The sequence below is a fragment of the Triticum aestivum genome, chromosome 6A, assembly GCF_018294505.1.
Source record: "Triticum aestivum cultivar Chinese Spring chromosome 6A, IWGSC CS RefSeq v2.1, whole genome shotgun sequence".
NCBI classification, from domain to species: domain Eukaryota; kingdom Viridiplantae; phylum Streptophyta; class Magnoliopsida; order Poales; family Poaceae; genus Triticum; species Triticum aestivum.
Genome location: NC_057809.1, coordinates 15,329,881 through 15,349,684, shown reverse-complemented (window position 1 = coordinate 15,349,684; position 19,804 = coordinate 15,329,881). Strand labels below are relative to the sequence as shown.

At 50.7% G+C, this 19,804-nt stretch overlaps 1 pseudogene; it reads right to left on the bottom strand.

The window, feature by feature from the left end:
* The window catches only part of LOC123129306 (disease resistance protein RGA2-like), a 30,262-nt pseudogene extending 12,381 nt beyond the window's left edge, over positions 1-17,881 (bottom strand).
* Between the last annotated feature and the right edge of the window lie 1,923 nt (positions 17,882-19,804).

Sequence of the window (19,804 nt, the reverse complement as noted above, 5' to 3'; positions counted from 1 at the left end):
GAGCGGGCAGGCCCGACAACGGCTGCCGACGGCGGAGGAGGAGGAGAAGGCGAGTCGGGGAACCGGCGGCGGCGTAGGGTTTCGCCCCCGAGTCGCCCGAGAGCGGACCTTTATAAGGGACAGACGGAAGAACATGATCATTCCAGAGCATATGCATATACTAGCTTTGGTAAGAATTGTTGGCATTTTAGACTCACCTGCGCAAGCGTAATGACAGAAAAGACCCCCTCTTGTGGAATTTTCAAAAAAAAAGAACACCTACCCGTGATGGCAAGCGGTATGTGGCCCTTTGCGCCACTACCGGCGGCAACAACACTGTTCCTCCACAGAGGACGATGCACAACATACATACGTGAAGACGATGAACAGTGTATCAATAGTGTTACTGCCACAAGTTGTGGCGACAAGAGCCACATGGTTTCCGCACTTGCCGCCATGAGGCAGGTGGTCTTTTTTTTGGCAATTCCGCTCAAAGATGGCCCTTTCTGTCATTACACCCGCGCAGGTGGTCTAAACTGTCAAATATTTATTACATCCATGCACGTGATCTAAAATGTCAAAAATTCAGAATTTTATGGCAGTTTATACGACACAGGTGTAATGACAGAAAGGACCACCTCTGAGTGAAATTAGCAAAAAAGAAGACCACCTCTCTTGTGGCGGCAAATGACACATGGCGGACGAGCGACATGACCATGACGAATTGAAAAGCATCTGAATGTCCCAGTGCACTAGGCTCTGGGCGTAGTGTTAAAGTATACCTTTTGTTCATATCACATGTAATAGGAAACTAGCACAATATCCCACCGAATATTGTATTCTGATTCAGCTGAGGATTTGCTTTGATTTACCTTGATTACTAAGGCATGTACTCCTATATATTGTGAATACAAGGCAGCCCCATGTGTGGCGTGAATCACACAATCCTATTTTGTTTCTTGGTATCAGACTACATACGATCCTCCCTGATTGCCTAGCTTGCTCCCTGCCATCCTCCCTGATCGCTAGCTTGCTCCAGCCATGTCCACCGAACCCAACACCAGCTCCTCCCTCGCCTCCGCAACCCTCCACGCCACCATGAACTCCACCAACGGCGCCCTGATCACTGCCGTCATGCCCGCTGCTGTGTCCCCAGCCGTCAACGTCGCGAGCGTCCGTACCCTTGTCCCTGTGACACTGGACCTCAACGCCTCCAACTTCACCAAGTGGAGGATGCTTATCCGCGTGCTTCTCGGCAAGTACAATCTGCTCTCCCATGTCAACACCGTCACTGCAGAGACGGACCGCACCGTGGACTGGGTTCGCGAGGACTATATTGTCCGCTCGTGGCTCTATGGGTCCATCTCGGACGAGATCCTTAACATAATCATGGCAGAGGACCAGACAGCGCACGAAGCTTGGACGCTCATCACCAACCTTTTTCTCGACAATCAGATGACCCGTGCCGTTTACCTCGAGGCGGAGTTCCGTGGCCTCGTCCAGGGCGAGCTCTCCATCACCGCCTACTGCCACCGTCTGAAGGCGCTCTCCGACGCCCTCAGTGACGTTGGCACCCCCATCTCCGACCAAACGCTTGTCCTCAATTGCCTTCGTGGTCTCAACCCGCGCTTCTCGGACATCACGACGATTGTCACCATGCAGAACCCTCTTCCTTCGTTCAGCCAGACGCGGTCGCTGCTGACTCTCCGCGAGACTCAGCTCGCGAATTCCGCCACGATAGGGCACCAGACGGCGCTCTACGGAGGTGCGCCTCCTCACGGCGCCAGCGGCTCCGCCTCCTCTGGTCCCCAGCGCGGACCTGACCGTGGCGACGGCGCTCGGCACGGCGGCGACGGCCCTCGCTATGGCAACACCTCCGGGGGTGGCTCCTCCGGCTGACACCGCAATGGCGGCAACTGGAAGAAGAAGAAGGGCTCCGGCGGCGGGAACGGCGGCGGCGGCGACCGCTCCAACTCCCACGACAGAAACCTCCAGTGCGGGGCGCCCTCGTCTGCCGGCCCCTGGGTCTGCTTCAATCCTTATACGGGGCAGGCCCAGCAGCTGTTTCAGGCGCCCCCAACAGCGCAACCCAACGCTGGTGCTGGCCTCCTCGGGCCGCGACCACCCGTCCTCCCGCCAGCCCAGACGTTCACCTCCCTGGCCCCGTTGCACGGCCAGGCCTTCGGCAGCAATCCGCTGCCAACTCCTGCATACGGCGGCACCCCGGCGTGGGACTGCTCCGCCCTCCTCGCTGCCCTGAACAACGCCGCGACTCCATCGACAGTCGGTGAGTGGGTAATGGACTCGGGAGCCACGGCACACATGGCCTCCGACCCCGGTATGCTTCAACATCTCACACCTTCTCCCTCCTCCTCCGTTGTCACCGTGGGCAATGGTTCGACCTTGCCCATCTCACACACTGGACACACATCTATACCTTCCTCCACTCGTTCTCTTTTCCTTCGCAACGTATTGCTTGTCCCTCATATTGTCAAGAATTTACTTTCAGTTCGTCGCTTCACAATTGACAATCTTTGTTCTATAGAGTTTGACCCCTTCGGTTTTTCCGTGAAGGATCTTCGCACCAAGGCCGTGATTCTTCGCTGCAATAGTCTCGGAGACCTCTACATCTTCCCATCATCGGTCGTCAACCACCACGCCCATGGACTCCTCGCCACCACCTCCACCGAGCTTTCGCACCGTCGCTTAGGTCATCCGGGACGCGACGCCATGTCCCACCTTCATAAGAACTCTTTTATTTCATGTAATAAAGCAGCCACGCATATTTGCCATGCTTGTCAACTCGGCAAACACGTGCGCTTGCCTTTCGCTAGGTCTACTTCAATAAGCGTCGAACCATTTAAGTTGATTCATTGTGATCTTTGGACTTCTCCACTTTTGAGTAATTCTGGTTTCAAGTACTATCTTGTTATCGTTGATGATTTTTCTCATTTCATGTGGACTTTTCCTCTCCGGAAAAAGTCCGATACCGCGGCGATTCTTCTTAATTTTGTTGCTTACATTCGCACCCAATTCTCACGTCCTCTTGTTGCCATGCAAGCTGACAATGGGACTGAGTTTATCAACTCCACGGTCACCTCATTTTTCTCGACTCACGGCATTCACCTCCGTTTTTCATGCCCCTACACGTCCGCCCAAAACGGCAAGGCCGAACGTGCCATCCGCACGCTCAACGATGTCACTCGCACCCTCCTATTCCAATCCTCCATGCCGCCATCCTACTGGGCCGAGGCTCTCGCCACGGCGACATATCTTGTCAACATCCGCCCCTCACAATCCATTGGCTTTCAAATTCCCTACGTTCGTCTCTACGACGCCACGCCAAAGTATGCCGCTCTTCGTGTTTTTGGTTGCTTATGTTACCCCAACCAGTCCGCTACGGCCCAACATAAACTCGCCCCTCGGTCAACTGCTTGCGTCTTCTTAGGATATCCGTCTAACCACAAGGGTTTCCGTTGTCTAGATATATCTACCCGGCGAGTCATCATATCTCGCCATGTTCTATTCGACGAGACGATTTTTCCTTTCTCCTATTCTGCCCAACGCCCTACGAACCCCCTGGCCGAGCTTGATTTCCTTGTTGACTTGGCCGCTTCACAACACACACCAGCCAGCCCTGTCCTACCCAATGTGCATGTGCATGCCAACCCCTCCACACCGGTGCGAACCACACCAGCGAGTACCCCGCCAACCCACTCCCCATTAGCCCGCACCTCGCCTGGCTCTTCCATGCGCTCACCCGCCTGGCTTTCCTGCGCGCCCGCAACCTGCTATGCATGCCAACCCGCAACCCGCCATGCATGCTGATCCACAACCCACCATGCATGGCGGCTCCCCATCTACTCCCACGACGGATCGGCCCACTTCTTTTCCTGGCCCGACCTTTCCTTCCACTCGCACGACGACGCCGACGCCCTCTGACTCCTCGGCGTCCACTAGTCCATCCCCGCCGGTCGTGGTGCACCGGCCTCCTTCCCCGTCCAACACTCACACCATGGTAACTCGTGCTAAACGTGGCCTCTTTCAGCCCGTTGACCGTCTTAATCTCTCTGCGACTCACACCACTCCCTCTCCTATTCCGAAAACATACCGGGGTGCACACCATGACCCGCACTGGCGTCGTGCTATGACCGAGGAATTTGATGCTCTTGTCACTAACGGGACGTGGTCTCTTGTGCCACGTCCTCCTCGTGCTCATGTTGTTTCAGGGAAGTGGATCTTCAAACATAAATTCCACTCGGACGGCAACCTTGCCCGGTACAAGGCGCGATGGGTGGTACGAGGTTATTCTCAACAACAGGGCATTGATTTTGATGAGACATTCAGCCCCGTTGTTAAGCCTGCGACGATCCGCATCGTTCTCAGCCTTGCGGTCTCTCGGTCGTGGCCGATTCACCAGCTCGACGTCAAGAATGCTTTTCTTCATGGCACTCTTGACGAGGAGGTCTACTGCCAGCAACCTCCCGGCTTTGTTGACGCTCGCTGCCCGGACTACGTGTGTCGACTGCACAAGTCTCTTTACGGTCTTAAGCAGGCCCCACGTGCTTGGTACCAGCGATTTGCCCTCTTTGCACATCGTCTTGGCTTTGTCGCTTCCAAGTCGGATGTGTCTCTCTTCATCTACAGGCGCGGCACTGATCTCGCTTACCTCTTATTGTATGTGGACGACATTGTTCTCACCGCATCGACGGATCAGCTCCTCCGACACCTAACACAGCAGCTCCACACAGAGTTCGCCATGACAGACCTCGGTCCTCTGTCATTCTTCCTTGGCATCTCTGTCACACGGACATCATCGGGCATGGTCCTCTCTCAGCGACAGTATGCCTTGGAGTTACTTCACCGCGCCGGCATGGTTGACTGTAACACCTCCGCTACTCCCATCGACACCAAGTGCAAGCTCTCAGCTCAGGATGGCCCTCTTCTCTCCGATCCCACTGAGTATCGGAGCTACGCCGGTGCTTTGCAGTATTTGACACTCACGCGACCGGACATCGCGCACGCAGTTCAGCAGGCCTGCTTATACATGCATGCACCGCGAGAGCCTCATATGCACTTGGTTAAGCGCATTCTCCGGTACATAAAGGGCACCCTCGACCTCAGCTTACACCTCTCGAGCTCCTCCTCCACAGTGCTTACAGCCTACTCTGACGCTGATTGGGCTGGGTGCCCTGATACTCGACGCTCTACGTCTGGCTACTGCGTCTATCTCGGAGATAACCTTGTCTCTTGGTCGTCTAAACGACAGACCACCGTATCTCGCTCCAGTGCCGAGGCGGAATATCGCGCGGTTGCTCATGTTGTTGCTGAGTGTTGTTGGATCCGTCAGCTTCTTGGTGAGCTTCATCGCCCTCTGACGTCTGCCACGGTTGTCTTCTGTGACAACGTTAGTACTGTCTACATGGCCTCTAATCCGGTCCAGCATCGTCGCACCAAGCACATTGAGATTGACATCCACTTCGTTCGGGAGAAGGTGTCGCTTGGTGAGGTCCGGGTTCTTCATGTGCCATCCTCGCATCAGTATGCTGACATCATGACAAAAGGATTGCCCTCACAACTCTTCTCTGAGTTTCGCTCCAGCTTATGCTTGCTTCCCGTACGACGCACAAGCTGAGGGGGGATGTTAAAGTATACCTTTTGTTCATATCACATGTAATAGGAAACTAGCACAATATCCCACCGAATATTGTAGTCTGATTCGGTTGAGGATTTGCTTTGATTTACCTTGATTACCAAGGCATGTACTCCTATATATTGTGAATACAAGGCAGCCCCATGTGTGGCGTGAATCACACAATCCTATTCTGTTTCTCGTAGAAGAGGAAGTCGAGGTTGAGCAGCATGAGGAGCTAATCCGCGTGGATGAACACACATTGCGATAGTCCATGAGTTGTTGTCAGAGACGCGACTAGCTGGAGTTCCACTAGTTGTGTGCGCCGCTATGAAGTCGGATCTAGGAGATTTCCTGGAACAACTTAACTTGGAAGAAGAGGAATTCGATGATCTTGTTATTGATGAGGATGATCCTGAAATCAACGAAAGCGTCAGATGGCTTGCCCTAGCTAGGGTTCACACGGACAAGTCCCTCAGCCAGACTGCTTTCTACAGGGAGATGCGCGCGGCGTGGAACATAGCCCAGCCGGTTAGGTTTCGACCGGTTGGACCAAATCTGTTCGTCGTTCAAGCCTCCTGTCTTGGAGATTGGGAGCGCATGCTTGATCAAGGACCATGGCTGTTTCGGAATATGCTCGTGTTGATGTGCCCATATGATGGTTTTACCAAGGCAGAGGAGGTACCTATGACCTTCATGCCAATCTGGCTTCAAATTCACAAGCTTCCTGAAGGTTTTTGCAAGGAGAAGATTGTGCAACATCTACTCCGGAACTCGGGTAAGATCTTGGAGATGAGGCTAAACGGAAACACTAGAGGGGATTATGTCAGGCTAAGAATACACCATGACATTTGCCAGCCTCTCACAAAATTTGTTAGCATTGTTCGAGGCCATGAAAGGCAAGTGTTCCTGGTGCATTATGAGAAATTGGCCAGATTTTGCAGCATCTGCGGCTTAATTGTCCATGAGTACAAAGAATGTGGCAATGGCATTTATGAGGAAAAGGATAAGAAATACGGGGCGTGGTTGTATGCTGATGGCCCTAATAGACAACCTCAGGAGGACAATCCGGTGCGAGGAGGGGCAAGGCAGTATGATGCTACACCCCAGTAGACTAAGGCTGGCATGGGGGCGGTTGACCCTGATATTCTAGATACAGCTACAAGTCCCTCAAAGTCTGGCCATACTTCCATGCAGGTGGATCCGGTGGCCAGGAAAAGGTTAGCTATGGATGGTGTGAACTCTGATGAGGTGCTTGGTGCCCAGAAATCAAAGGAGGATGCTCCTGCGCTGACCCTTGGTAAGGGAGAGGATGATGGGACCAATTCACCTAGCAGTAGTAGTGGAAGCAAGCGAGCAAAAACTAGTTCAGACGGTGTAGCGGGCGAGAAATCGGCGGCCTCCTTGAGGGAGGACCGCCGGGCACAATGAGTCTGTTATGTTGGAACTACCGGAGGGGACCTCCAGACAGTTCGCGAGGTTTTGGCCCTCTCTAAAGCCAATTCCCCGGGGCTCATTTTCTTATCTGAAACTAGACAAGCCTCAAATAAAATGGAGCGACTTAAGTGGAGACTACAGATGAAAGGTTTTGCAGGAGTATCAAGTCAGGGTCTTAGTGGAGGCCTTGCTCTTTACTGGGATGAGAGTTTGCAAGTTACAGTTCTTGATGCATGTGCACGGTATATAGACGTGCGGATAGTGGATGCTGCGAATGATAAATCTTGGAGGACAACCTTCGTGTATGGCGAGCCGAGAGTGCAGAATCGGCATCGTACGTGGAGTGCTCTATCTGATCTTAGGGCAGTTTCTGTTGAACCGTGGTTAGTGTGTGGAGATTTTAATGAAGCTATGTGGCAACATGAGCACTTTTCTCAATCATAACGGTCTGAAAGTCTGTTAGCATGTGAATTGTGGGATCTTGGTTTTAGTGGCGTTCCTTTCACATACGATAACGGCCAGTTTGGAGACAGGAACGTACGGGTCCGTCTTGACATGGCTTGTGCGAACAAGGCATGGAGGGACTTGTTCCCCCTCACGCAGGTGATTCATCTTGCTACTTCCTGCTTGGATCATGCGCCGGTACTAGTACGTGTATCTTCATCACCACCAAGAACTAGGCCGAAATCTCGATATGAGATCATGTGGGAGAGACATCCGGGCCTCTCCTCGGTTGTGGCAGAACGCTGGGAGCGGAGCCGGCTGGCGGGAAACCTCGGTGCGGTCTGTGACGCACTGAAAGAGATGATGAACAAGCTGCGATCTTGGAGCAAAGAGAACTTTGGGCATGTCATATCTGAATTGGAAAAGCTGCGCGCGGAGTTGGCGGACCTACAGCTTCATGACGCTGACAGAAACCTGATAAAACAGAAGATGCATCAACTAGATGAACTCCTCTATAGGGAGGAAATGCTTTGGCTTCAGAGATCTCGAATAACATGGGTGAAGGAGGGAGAACGAAATACGGCATATCTCCACCGTCGCACAATGTGGCGGGCTAGGCGGAACTATATCCAACGTCTACGGCGTGCGGATGGTACATGGTGTTCTGTCCCGACGGATATGCAGCGAATGGCTACGTCGTATTTCAAGGAGGTGTATACAAAGGACCCAACCTTGACGCCGGAGGTCGTTTTGGAGAGTATTAATTGCAACGAAGGTAACCCAAGGTATGAACGATATACTATGTGCTCCGTTCTTGGAGGAGGAGGTGTCCGATGCTTTATTTCAGATCGGTCCCCTCAAAGCGCCAGGGACGGATGGTCTCCTGGCGAGATTTTTTCAACGAGATTGGGCAGTGTTGAAAGCTGAAATTACAGCTGCTGTGCTGAAGTTCTTTAGGTCAGGTGCTATGCTAGACAGTGTCAATGATACGACTATTGTTCTTATTCTGAAAATCCCTTTCCCCAAGGAACTTAAGGACTTTAGACCGATAAGCCTATGCAATGTCATTTATAAGATCGTTTCAAAATGTTTGGTGAATAGGCTAAGGCCAATGCTGGCGGAGTTAATATTGGGGAATCAGAGTGCTTTTGTCCCCGAAAGACTTATTTCGGATAACTCTATAATTGTGTTTGAATGCATTCATCATATACAGTCGCTGAAACAAAACAGGCCAGCGGCGTATGCTTACAAGCTTTATCTGTCAAAGGCATATGATCGTGTCGATTGGGATTTTTTGGAAAATGCACTTCGCAAATGGGGATTCGCTGAACAGTGGATATCGTGGATTATGGTGTGTGTCAGATCAGTAAAATACTCTGTCAAATTCAATGGACAATTGCTGGAGAGTTTCTTTCCTTCAAGGGACTAAGGCAAGGTGACCCTTTATCACCGTTTTCGTTTCTCTTCGTTTCTGATGCTCTTTCTGCTTTATTGTCAAAGTCAGTGGTTGAAGGTGCCTTAAAGGGGTTAGCAATTTGTCGAGGGGCACCAGTTATATCCCACCTGCTTTTTGCGGATGATACTATGCTGCTATTTGAGGCTTCCGGCCAGCAGGCGCACATTGTCAAGGGGCTGTTGAACACTTATACCTCAGCTACGGGTCAACTCATTAACCCAGAAAAGTGTTCCATCCTTTTCTCAGACAACTGCTCTGCTGTGGTGGTAGATGATGTCAAGAGTATCCTGGAAATTAAGCAGCAAGTGTTCGAACCTAAGTATCTCGGCCTTCCTGTTCCGGAAGGAAGAGTGCACAAGGGACAATTTGAATCCCTACAAGAAAGGTTGAGGAAGAGATTAATTGATTGGAGTGAACAATATGTCTCAATGGGCAACAAAGAAATCTTGATCAAGGCAGTAGCGCAAGCAATACCTACATATGTTATGAGTGTATTTCGGCTACCGGCCTCTGTGTGTGATGACTTAACACGTATGATGAGACAGTATTGGTGGGGAGTAGAGAATGGAAAGAGGAAAATGGCCTGGCTCAGCTGGGAGAAAATGATCTTACCCAAGGATATGGGGGGCATGGGTTTTAGAGATATGAGGGCGTTTAACCGGGCGCTTCTTGCAAAACAAGCCTGGAGGTTGCTTGAAAGTCCTGATACTTTATGTGCTCGTTTGGTACGAGCTAAATATTATCCCAATGGGAATCTGCTTGATACACTCTTCCCTTCTGGTTCGTCTGTTGTATGGAAGGGAATCATGTACGGTCTCGATCTTTTGAAGAAAGGGCTCATATGGCGTGTGGGCGATGGTTCACTAATCAGAACGTGGAGGGACCCATGGATCCCGAGGAGAGATGACTTCAAGCCAATCACTCCAAAAGGAAATTGTAGATACAATTGGGTAGCGGACTTCCTTGATGAATCAGGTGCATGGAATATGGAGATGCTACGGCAATACTTCTGGGATATGGACGTCCGGGAGATAGTGAAGATCAGGACGTCACCAAGCCAAGGTCAGGACTTCCTGGCATGGTTTCTAGAAAAGAGTGGAGTGTTCACGGTCAAGAGTGCGTATCATTTGGCAGCTGAGAGCCATGTGGAACACGCTGCAGGCTCATCTAGCAATAACCCGAGTGGCCACAGGTCCATATGGAGACGCGTATGGGATGCTCGGGTTCCACTCAAAATGAGAATAATGGCGTGGAAGGCCGTGTCGGGTGCTCTAGCAACGAACCACTGTAAGAAATATATGCATATCTCAACTCGAGATACTTGCCCGCTCTGTGGTACAGAAAAGGAGACCAGTTTGCATGCGCTGGTCACCTGTGATTATGCTCGAGCAGTGTGGACGCAAATGCGGTCAGTTTGGAACCTTCCTGATCATCAACTGCTTCGAGACACGGGAAAGGAGTGGCTCCTGAATATTCTTATGAATTGTACTGATGAAATGCGGGATTGCACTATCATGTTAATTTGGAGGATCTGGTCGTTGCGGTCGGACATGGCGCATGGCAAAGATGTTCCGACCCCGACGGTGACGGCTGAGTACCTCGAGAGTTACATGCACTCACTACACTTGGTGAGAAAGTACTCGACGGAGGAGATTATCAAGGGGAAGATGGTGGTACACAACGAGGATCCGGTCAGGCCGCGTGGTGAGACACCGCGGCTGCCATGGCCGCGACAGGCAGAAGGCCAAGCTGCACTTTCGGTCGACGGGTCGTTTTCTTCATCGGATGGGTCTGCAGCAGCGGGCATGATACTAAAAAGATACGATGGTACGGTAATCTTTGCCGCATATCGATGTATCTTCAATTGCAATGATGCGCTGGAGGCGGAGCTACATGCAATAATGCAAGGAATGGCACTATCAATCCAGCATTGTGATCTTCCCATCATCGTCCAATCCGACTCCTCTCAGGCTCTGTCAGCTCTGACAGGGGAGAGCCTTTCCCGCTCGGCTTATGGTCACTTAGTAGTTGAGATTCGTTATCTCATGGGTGAAAGAGAGTATTCCTTCGAAAATTAAACGAGAGCAGAATAGGATAGCAGATCGTTTGGCTATGTATAGCCGTACAGAAAGTACTACAACTGTATAACATGGACGGGGACCTCCGTGTGTAGAGGAGCTCTTGTCACTTAATTGTAACTCTATGTTTATGGAATAAAACTCTTTTACCATCGCAAAAAAAAGTTGTGTGCGCCCAGGTTGCTGATGCAACTGTTCATGGCGCGCGCGCCTGCCACCCTATCGCCACTAGGACACGTTGCTGCTTCGCCGCGACGCTGTCGTGGTCTACCATCACCACAAGGTCCCTAGTGAAGCCCGACTGCTAGATGCTCTGTGCCACCGCGATGGTGCCACGCATGTAAGTGTCCGGCGAGTGCAGCACCGTCGTCGTGTACGCCACCTGGCTACCGTGCATGTCATGGAGCACCCGGTCGTCGTCGCTGTGCTCCGATATAGGGCAAAAGTGGCGGGCGTGGAGTGGTGCGACTGGTGTTGGACGAGCTGGTGCATCGGGTATGCGCGTGAATGCCACCTCGCCCGGTTGTTGTGGCGATGCTTCGTGTCCCGCGCCTCATGCTTGCTGCTTGCCTCCGGCATGAGCGGGGCTCCCACTGCTAGGAAAAAGCCTATACACATAATCTTACCATTAGCACATTTTAAAATAAAGCGCTGCTGCTATATAGCAGTAACGCGCTCCAAAAGAACTCGCTGCTGAAATAAAAATAGCCGTAGCGCACCTCCTGTAAGCCGCGCTACTGCTATAATTGCTACGGCCCCGCTGCGAAGCTAGTTCTAGTAGCAGCGCGTTAGTACGAAGAGCGTTACTGCTACAGATCATAGCAGTAGCGCCTTGCTCTAAGACCCGCTACTGCTAACTTTACTACAAAAATTTAGTCCCACCTCACTCCGGAAATAGGGTTTCTACCACCTTAAATATGTTACTTCTCAAACTATCATAAACACTTGGTCTTCATTGAACTCTATGTGTAGAATTTGTGGCCGCAATATGTGACAAATCAGATTGTACACAAAAAGATCATTGATGATCAATGTATTTTTTATGTTTATATTTACATGCTGACACATAGCAGTAGCGCGTTCTGAGTGAAAGGCGCTACTGCTAGGTCGTTTAGCAGTAGCGCCTTTCCCTATAGCGCGCTACTGCTAAGCCATTCTATCTTCCACCCCTCACTCTCCTCTCTCTGATCCACTCACATTCACGCTCACTCGATCTCCCCCCTCAACCCGCCCTCCCTCCCCCCCCCGCGCCGGTCCTCCCCCGCCGGCCGCCCTCTCCCCACCGGCCGCCGTCGCGTACCTCTCCTCCCTCTGCGCCGCCGTCACCTCCTCCTCCTCGCTGGACTCGGTACCGCCCTCCTTCTCCGTCCTCCCTCTACTCCTCCGCCCGCCGCCGGCAGGCCCCTCCTCGCTCCGCCTTCCTCCTCCGTCCTACTCTATCCTCCCTCCTCCAGTCGCCCTCCTTCTCCCTCCTCCCTCCTCCATCCACAACCCCTCCTCCTTGCTACATTTTGATTTAGTAGGCTAGTTCATATGCAACATTTTGATTTAGTTGATATGATTTAGTTGATTTAGTAGGCTAGTTGATTTAGAACATTTTGATTTAGTAGGGTAGTTGATATAGTAGGCTAGTTGATTTATTAGGCTAGTTGATTTAGTTGATTTATTAGGCTAGTTGATTTAGTTGATTTATAGAACATTTTGATTTAGTTGATTTAGTACGCTAGTTGATAGCTCTGAAGATTTGGCACGACCTAGCTAGATGCTTGGAAAGAAATGCACCATTTTATTGTTATTTTTTGGCAAAATGTAGGTGCCAATTTAGTTAAATTTTCCACTTGTTTTTTTAATCTGTTACCTTAGGCAATAGCGGCCAAATTAGATGAAATGTCTTGGTAGGTGGTACCCTGATTTGGTAGATATTTGTGAAAAGTTTTTTCGGCAATAGGTGCCACTGAAATGCTTTGGTAGGTGGTACCTTGTCATCTTATAAGTTACTAGATCTTAGGATTATAATTGTCCATCAAATTTCTTCTTGCGGAAGAATCTCTTCATCTAGAGATATCGGTGATATATACACAAGATTTGGTATTTGCCTGCTAGCTGTTGGTTCTATTCTAGAAGGTGTTAGTAAGCTATGAAAATATAAGTGAAGAAGAACCAAAATATCACATGCTACTGTTTTTCTTTCATGTGAAGTGGATCGTTAATCCTTTGGTCATATTGCTTTAGGAAAATGGCACCACCACCACCACCACCATGTCGACTGTGCAAGTCAAGGTGCGACAGCAGCCTTGCAACTGGCAAGCTGTTCGGCATCTACTTCCAGCCAAGTTTTCGTCATGCGGCGGTAAGAAATTATATGAAATGTGTAACAACTATTTTATATGTTTCTCGTATATGGAGGTGACAAAGAGCTCACCATAAAAGGTTATGTTGATGCAAGCTTTGACACTGATCCGGACGATTCTAAATCGCAAACCGGATACGTGTTTACATTAAACGGTGGAGCTGTCAGTTGGTGCAGTTCTAAACAAAGCGTCGTAGCGGGATCTACATGTGAAGCGGAGTACATAGCTGCTTCGGAAGCAGCGAACGAAGGAGTCTGGATGAAGGAGTTCATATCCGATCTAGGTGTCATACCTAGTGCATCGGGTCCAATGAAAATCTTTTGTGACAATACTGGTGCAATTGCCTTGGCAAAGGAATCCAGATTTCACAAGAGAACCAAGCACATCAAGAGACGCTTCAATTCCATCCAGGATCTAGTCCAGGTGGGAGACATAGAGATTTGCAAGATACATACGGATCTGAATGTTGCAGACCCATTGACTAAGCCTCTTCCACGAGCAAAACATGATCAGCACCAAGGCTCCATGGGTGTTAGAATCATTACGGTGTAATCTAGATTATTGACTCTAGTGCAAGTGGGAGACTGAAGGAAATATGCCCTAGAGGCAATAATAAAGTTATTATTTATTTCCTTATAATCATGATGAATGTTTATTATTCATGCTAGAATTGTATTAACCGGAAACATAATACATGTGTGAATACATAGACAAACAAAGTGTCACTAGTATGCCTCTACTGACTAGCTCGTTAATCAAAGATGGTTATGTTTCCTAACCATGAATAATGAGTTGTTATTTGATTAACGGGATCACATCATTAAGAGAATGATCTGATTGACATGACCCATTCCATTAGCTTAGCACCCGATCGTTTAGTATGTTGCTATTGCTTTCTTCATGACTTATACATGTTCCTATAACTATGAGATTATGCAACTCCCGTTTACCGGAGGAACACTTTGGGTACTACCAAACGTCACAACGTAACTGGGTGATTATAAAGGAGTACTACAGGTGTCTCCAAAGATACATGTTGGGTTGGCGTATTTCGAGATTAGGTTTTGTCACTCCGATTGTCGGAGAGGTATCTCTGGGCCCTCTCGGTAATGCACATCACTTAAGCCTTGCAAGCATTGCAACTAAATGAGTTAGTTGCGGGATGGTGTATTACAGAACGAGTAAAGAGACTTGCCGGTAACGAGATTGAACTAGGTATTGGAATACCGACGATCGAATCTCGGGCAAGTAACATACCGATGACAAAGGGAACAACGTATGTTGTTATGCGGTCTGAACGATAAAGATCTTCGTAGAATATGTAGGAGCCAATATGGGCATCCAGGTCCCGCTATTGGTTATTGACCGGAGACGTATCTCGGTCATGTCTACATTGTTCTCGAACCCGTAGGGTCCGCACGCTTAAGGTTACGATGACAGTTATATTATGAGTTTATGCATTTTGATGTACCGAAGGTTGTTCGGAGTCCCGGATGTGATCACGGACATGACGAGGAGTCTCGAAATGGTCGAGACATAAAGATTGATACATTGGAAGCCTATGTTTGGATATCGGAAGTGTTCCGGATGAAATCGGGATTTTACCGGAGTACCGGGAGGTTACCGGAACCCCCCCGGGAGCTATATGGGCCTTAGTGGGCCTTAGTGGAAAAGAGAAGGGGCTGCCCAAGATGGGCTGCGCGCCTCCCTCCCTCCCCTAGTCCTATTAGGACAAGGAGAGGTGGCCGGCCCCCCCTCTCTCTTTTCCCCCTCCGCGAATCCTATTCCAACTAGGATTTGGGGGGGGATCCTACTCCCAGAGGGAGTAGGACTCTCCTGGCGCGCCACCCTTGGCCGGCCAGCCTCCCCCCCTCTAGTCCTTTATATACTGAGGCAGAGGCACCCCAGAAACACACAAGTTGATCCACGTGATCTATTCCTTAGCAGTATGCGGTGCCCCCAGCCACCATAGTCCTCGATAATACTGTAGCGGAGTTTAGGCGAAGCCCTGCTACTGTAGTACATCAAGATCGTCACCACGCCGTCGTGCTGACGGAAATCTTCCCCGACACTTTGCTGGATCGGAGTCCGGGGATCGTCATCGAGCTGAACGTGTGCTCGAACTCGGAGGTGCCGTAGTTTCGGTGCTTGATCGGTTGGATCATGAAGACGTACGACTACTTCCTCTACGTTGTGTCAACGCTTCCGCAGTCGGTCTGCGTGGGTACGTAGACAACACTCTCCCCTCTCGTTGCTATGCATCATATGATCTTGCGTGTGCGTAGGAAAATTTTGAAATTACTACGAAACCCAACAATGGTAGTGGCAACACTAATAGTTATTGTGACCTTAATAATAATGGTTATGGTTACGGTTATACTGATGGTAATGGTGGTCATGGTGGAGTTCTAACAGATGGGATCATGTCAAGTGCATCATTGCCGTCCAACCTAGCACAACCAGTACAGCAGACAATGCCCACTCCTAATTTATTTTCAAGTAACACGATGCATGCCATGGATAATCCAAACCATATAAGGCAACAAGAGCTTGTACCACGGTTATATCAACTCAGCTATGACTGCAGAAATGGAGGGATATCTATGTCGCTTTGGCCTCAGGATGATGGTACTGACCCTCCTAGAAGGTATCAGGGTGAGAAGGAGGTGATGGAAAATACGGCAGCTATGGACATGACCCATGGAATTCAGAATGCTGCAGCCATGGATATGATCCATGGAATTCAGAATGCTGCAACCATGGACATGCCACAAGGAATGCAGAATGCTGCAATTGGGGAGACGGCCAAGGAAATGCTTGGAGACGGTCCTGCTGGTCAGACCGGTGCAGTGCAGCCTCATGGCCTCGGAGGTGATGTTTTCAACTGGGATAACACTAGTTTTGAAACAGCTGGTACATCAGGTGGAGGAGGAATAGTAACAGATGAAATGCTTGATTGGCTAACTACGGATGAATTTGAAAACCTTACCAATTGGTATGTGCTGTTCTCAATATTAGCATGCCAGCATATTTCTATTTCATTGTCCTTTTCGAAGTTTCACTGTTTATTTCTGAGACCCTACACAAATAGAATTTTTTATATTGGCAAAGCATTTTTTTTAATTTCTACTTCTTGAGCGCATGCTCTTCATAAACTGAAATTTGTAAAATAATGACGCAAAACGTTCTACTCTGTGGTTACAACTTACAATTTTAGTCACAGAAGTGCTAAAATAACTTTTGTGAGATGCATTTCCATACATGTTATCTTTTGTCCGGAATTTTCTTAAAACAAGATTTAGTGGCAGGCTTGAAGCATGTCTTTACCGATGCGCTCCAACTCTAGGTCATTGCAGGTCCTATTGGATCCAAATGCACATGATTTGAAGAACTCCCAAAAAACAACATCTTGCAAACCCTCCAACTCGTAGCTCTTCATGCCAGCACAGACTAGATTAGCAACCTCATAAAATCTAGTGGTGACCAAAATCATACTTCCTTGAAGGGCATTTCTCAAAGGTATGCAAAATTTGCCCCACTCCGCGCCACCATTTCTCAATGTATCACCCCACATGTCATCAAGGACAAGTAACAACTTCTTAGATTCTACAGAACAAGCCAGTTTTCTCACGAGATTATTCAGATTATCAGATATTGTATCTTGTTCCATCTGCTCCAGAATCTCTTTAATTAACCTCTTTGCGTCAACATCATCAGAAACACAAGTCCAAATTATGCAGTCAAAGTGCTCCTGCACTTCTGCATCATCACAGATTTGTTGTGCAATAGTTGTTTTTCCGACACCCCCCATACCAAATATGGGAAGCACACACAACGCTCTTGCTTCATCATCGGTCCTCCCTCTCTTGCTTTTATGTACTCCTAACTGTTGCACCAAGTGTTTCACTTCTTTTTCACGGCCAAATATTTGTGGCACCTCGGAAAAAGCACTTGTTTCTGGCCTGATTAATTTGTCAAACTTCAATGGTGCTTTATGCAATCTCAAATCCTTCGACTGATAATGGATGTGATCTAGGTTACCCTGGATTTCCTTCACTTTGTTGAAGTGGTCACAATTTTTGACACTTATGAAAAACTCCTGAAAGGCAGCATGCATGTGTTCTTCACCTGAATTCCTGCTCTCCTCAAGCCTCAACCTGAGTGCATAATATTTGAACTCATCAAGAAAGTCTTCAGCATCATAAACTACATCCTTGATGTGTGGGAGAAGCTCAGCTGCTGGTTTCTTATGGCTCGGCCACTCAACACGCTCAATGAGGTCAAGCATCTTGGGCATAGTTGTCTGGAGCTTCCAAATGTCATTCTCCAGATGACGAAGTTGCTCCCTTTCCGCAAGAATCTGGTGTTGCACAGCTGCACTGCTTTCACCCAACAGCTGATGTCGGGCCGCTAGGATGCATGGTGTGACCCATCCAAAAAAATCCCTACATGCATTGATGTCTGTAAATACACCAGCAACTGCCTTGAATGTTTCCAAAGCCATGGCCATAAACAGCCCGAGCACTGCTGTGATGAATACAAACAAAATTAAGGTTAATAGTGAAGAGTTCCACCGAAAAAGGCTTTCACCCCGCTTTATAATTAAAGCAATGTCCGACAACAACTCGGTACAAACGCACGCCACCACAATACACAGGATACATAGAAGCTGAGCGTAGCAACACGACCCCTAACACTACAAGAGCAACCAGGGACTCCAAGTCTCCAACAGTGACCACGCCGCCGCGAAGAAATGAAGCCACATACGACGAACCGTGAACTCGAAGACGATGCCTTCAGAAAGGTTACGACACCGACGCGCCGCCACCACCCGATCCGAGGATCAGAGTTTCCCCAGGAGCCACACGATGGGCAATGAGAGCCGCGACGACGCCTACAAGAAGGGAACGATCAACGCCGCCGCCGGTCCGTCCGAAAATAGAACAGGCTTTCGCCCCGGCCAACACTCACCGCCACCGAACGCCACACCCCGGCTACCACGCCGCCCACACGGCCATGGCCACCAGGCAGCACCGAGCGACAGGCTCTTCCCATGAGCACCACGCTACCAACACCAGGGCCGCCGCCCCGGCATCCAAGACCTCGACACCACCTCACTCGAAACCCGCCACTACCCCAACCGAAGAGACGAGCGGACCCCGTGGCAAACTAGCTTCCATCGACTCGTCCTGCCGCATCAGACGCGAGACGAACACAGTCCTGCTGCCGGGCGCAAGACGAGCACGGTCCTGCTGCTGGGCGCGAGACGGGCGTGGTCATGCTGCCGGGCGCGAGACGGGCATGGTCCTGCTGCCGGGCGCGAGACGAGTTTGGTCCTGCTGCCCTAGCGCGAGACTAACGATGGGCCACTGATGGGAGAGGGCCATCACTTCAACGGAAATAGCACCAAGGACGATGAGGGGACAGATCGAAGGCCGAGACAAGCGACCAATTGAAGAACCGACGCCGGGACAAGCCAGCCGCCACCGTAGCCGACTTGCCAAGCCGCCATGAAGCCATCCACGGCCGGAGCAGCAGCCACCCCGGGCCACAGCCCAACACGCGCCGACCCGCGAGCTCCAAGCGTCGGAGCCGCCGGGCACGCACCCGCGCCACCAGCCAACATGGCCGCCGCCTGCACCGAAGTCACGGCATAGGCCCGCGCAGCCGCCGCACCACTACCAGCCAACCCCGCCGCCGCGCCACCACACGATCCCGCAGCCGGAGCTCGGACTAGTCGCCGCGCCGCCAAGCCCGGGTCAAAAGCCCCCGACTTGACCCAGAAGGGGCCAAACAGGGTCCGTCACGGCGAGCCACAGGGTCAAGGAGGGATGGCGCCGACTCACAGCCGCGACCAGCCCCACAAGACACGCCCACAGGCGGGCGGGACCACAACCGCCAACACCAGCCGCGGCCCCCGCCGCAGATCGGGATCCTAATCGGGGGGAGCCCGACCAACACCCCGCCACCAAGGACGCAGCCGCGCACCACCACTCCCAGCCTAACGGCCGACGAAGCCCGACGACCCCGCCGCCGAGAGCCCCGCCGAGCTCCGCGCCCCCACGAGCGGCTGACCCGCGCCACCGCAGCCTTGACCAGGGGAGGGAAGAAAAGGCCCCGCCGCCGCCCGCGTCGCACGGGCTTCGCCCGGCGGACACTTTTCGGCAGTGGCGAGGGGGAGGAAAGGTTGGAGGGGAGGAGTTCGCCGGCGGCAGATCGGGGGCCCCCGTGACGCGCGCTCGGGGCGCGTCGCGGGAGCGGTTCAGCTGGCTCTATCGAGGAGTCCTCTCAAGCCGTCTCCGTGTGTGCGTGTGTGTGTGTCTTGAAGAGTTTCACGAGTACAACATTGAAACATACTAGCAATTATCTCAAGTGAGGATAGATGCATTATGAACAGATTGTACCTTCACTCTCTTGTTGGTCGACG